The sequence below is a fragment of the Triticum dicoccoides genome, chromosome 5A, assembly GCF_002162155.2.
Source record: "Triticum dicoccoides isolate Atlit2015 ecotype Zavitan chromosome 5A, WEW_v2.0, whole genome shotgun sequence".
NCBI lineage: Eukaryota > Viridiplantae > Streptophyta > Magnoliopsida > Poales > Poaceae > Triticum > Triticum dicoccoides.
Genome location: NC_041388.1, coordinates 305511355 through 305514249, shown reverse-complemented (window position 1 = coordinate 305514249; position 2895 = coordinate 305511355).

Below are 2895 nucleotides of genomic sequence, written 5' to 3'. Positions count from 1 at the left end.
GATCCTAATACCACCCAATGGCGACGTGGGCCCATGGGCCGCACAGCCATGTGAGTAAAAGTTTTGTAAAGTCTAGACTCGACTTCGGCCAAGGAGTTGGAAGGGGGATTCCTACAGGCAGTCGGCTCTGATACCAACTTGTGACGCCCCCGATTCAATCGTACACTAATCATGCACGCAAATGTGTACGATCAAGATCAGGGACTCACGGGACGATATCACAACACAACTCTAAAACATAAATAAGTCATACAAGCATCATAATACAAGCCAGGGGCCTCGAGGGCTCGAATACAAGTGCTCGATCATAGACGAGTCAGCGGAAGCAACAATATCTGAGTACAGACATAAGTTAAACAAGTTTGCCTTAAGAAGGCTAGCACAAACTGGGATACAGATCGAAAGAGGCGCAGAACTCCTGCCTGGGATCCTCCTAACTACTCCTGGTCGTCGTCAGCGAGCTGCACGTAGTAGTAGGCACCTCCGGTGTAGTAGGAGTCATCGTCGACGGTGGCGTCTGGCTCCTGGGCTCCAGCATCTGGTTGCAACAACCAGGTAGAAGGGAGAGGGGAAAAGAGGGAGAAAAGCAACCGTGAGTACTCATCCAAAGTACTCGCAAGCAAGGAGCTACACTACATATGCATGGGTATATGTGTAAAGGGCCATATCGGTGGACTGAACTGCAGAATGCCAGAATAAGAGGGGGATAGCTAATCATGTCAAAGACTACGCTTCTGGCAGCCTCCGTCTTGCAGCATGTAGAAGAGAGTAGACTGAAGTCCTCCAAGTAGCATCTCCAAGTAGCAACTCCAAGTAGCATCTCCAGTAGCATCGCATAGCATAATCCTACCCGGCGATCCTCCCCTCGTCGCCCTGTGGAAAAGCGATCACCGGGTTGTCTGTGGAACTTGGAAGGGTGTGTTTTATTAAGTATCTGGTTCTAGTTGTCATAAGGTCAAGGTACAACTCCAAGTCGTCCTGTTACCGAAGATCACGACTATTCAAATAGATTAACTTGCCTGCAGGGGTGCACCAACTTACCCAACACGCTTGATCCCATTTGGCCGGACACACTTTCCTGGGTCATGCCCGGCCGCGGAAGATCAACACGTCGCAGCCCCACCTAGGCACAACAGAGAGGTCAGCACGCCGGTCTAAACCTAAGCGCACAGGGGTCTGGGCCCATCGCCCTTAGCACACCTGCACGTTGCGTACGCGGCCGGTGAGCAGACCTAGCAACCTCCATTTCAAAGGAAGTTGCGTTAACGCAGTCCAACCCGGCGCGCGCCACTCAGTTGCTGACGTCAAGAAGGCTTCGGTTGATACCACGACGCCGGGATACCCATAACTACTCCCGCGTAGATGGTTAGTGCGTATAGGGTCGTAGCCAACTCAGATCAAATACCAAGATCTCGTTAAGCGTGTTAAATATCCGCGAACGCCGACCAGGGCCAGGCCCATCTGTCTCCTAGGTGGTCTCAACCTGCCCTGCCGCTCCGCCACAAAGTAACAGTCGGGGGCCGTCGGGAACCCAGGCCCACCTCTACCGGGATGGAGCCACCTGCCCCTTCAGCCCCCATCTCCGAACAGTATCACAGGTGATGTAACTGTGTAAAGTACATCGTATATGCCCGTGATCACCTCCCGAAGTGATCACGGCCCAGTAGTATAGCATGGCAGACGGACAAGAGTGTAGGGCCACTGATGGAACACTAGCATCCTATACTAAGCAGTAGGATAGCAGGTAATGGTAACAACAGTAGTAGCAAGGACAAGCTATGCATCAGGATAGGAATAACGGAAAGCAGTAACATGCTACACTACTCTAATGCAAGCAGTATAGAGAAAATAGTAGGCGATATCTGGTGATCAAAGGGGGGGCTTGCCTGGTTGCTCTAACAAGGAGGGGTCATCTTCGATGTAGTCGAACACACGGGCATCGGCAGCGGTCTCGGAGTCTACCGGAAAGGAGTAACAAAGAGGGAACACAATAAATAACAGAGCAATCAAATGCAACACAAAGCAAGACGTGACAATACGCGGTGCTAGGTATGTCCTAACGCGGTATTATGTGATACCAGCGAAAGGGGGAAACATCCGGGAAAGTATTCCCGGTGTTTCGCGTTTTCGGACAGATGAACCGGAGGGGAAAAGTTGCGTGTTTGCTATGCTAGGGATGTGTGGCTGACAAACGGGCTGCGTACCCGGATTTGTCTTGTCGTTCTGAGCAACTTTCATGTAGAAAGTATTTTAATCCGAGTTACGGATTAAAAGATATGATTTTCTGAAGATTTTATTAATTTCTGGTATTTAATTAATTATTTAAATTAATTCGAAAATGAATTAATGACATCAGCATGATGTCATGCTGACGTCAGTATCAACAGAGTTGACTGGGTCAAACTGACATGTGGGTCCAGTGGGACCCACCTGTCATACTCTGTTTAGGTTAATTAGGCCTTAGTTAAACTAAGTACTATTTAATTAAACTAACTGGTTAATTAGCTTAATTAAACATGATTAATTAACTTAATTAATTCACTTATTGATTAATTAATTAATGTAATTATTATTTATTTATTTATTTATCTATTTATTTTTAATTCTTTTTTTAAATAAAGTTCTGGGGCATGGGCCCCACATGTTTGTGGCCCCAAGGGCCTAACGGGCACAAGGCGGTGCGAGCGCGGGCACCGCCCGAACGGGCATGGGCGCTGGGTGCCCGAGACGGTCTAGGCGCAGCCCGCCGCACGGTGGGAGTGGTTGCGCGCCGGTGAGGTTTGGCCGGGGCGCCACCGGCCGGAGCAGTGCGGGCGGGGGCACTGGTCAAAGGTGGCGGCGGCGGTGAGCGCAGCAGCGCGCGGGAGGCCGCGCGGGGCAGTGGGCGAGGCCGAC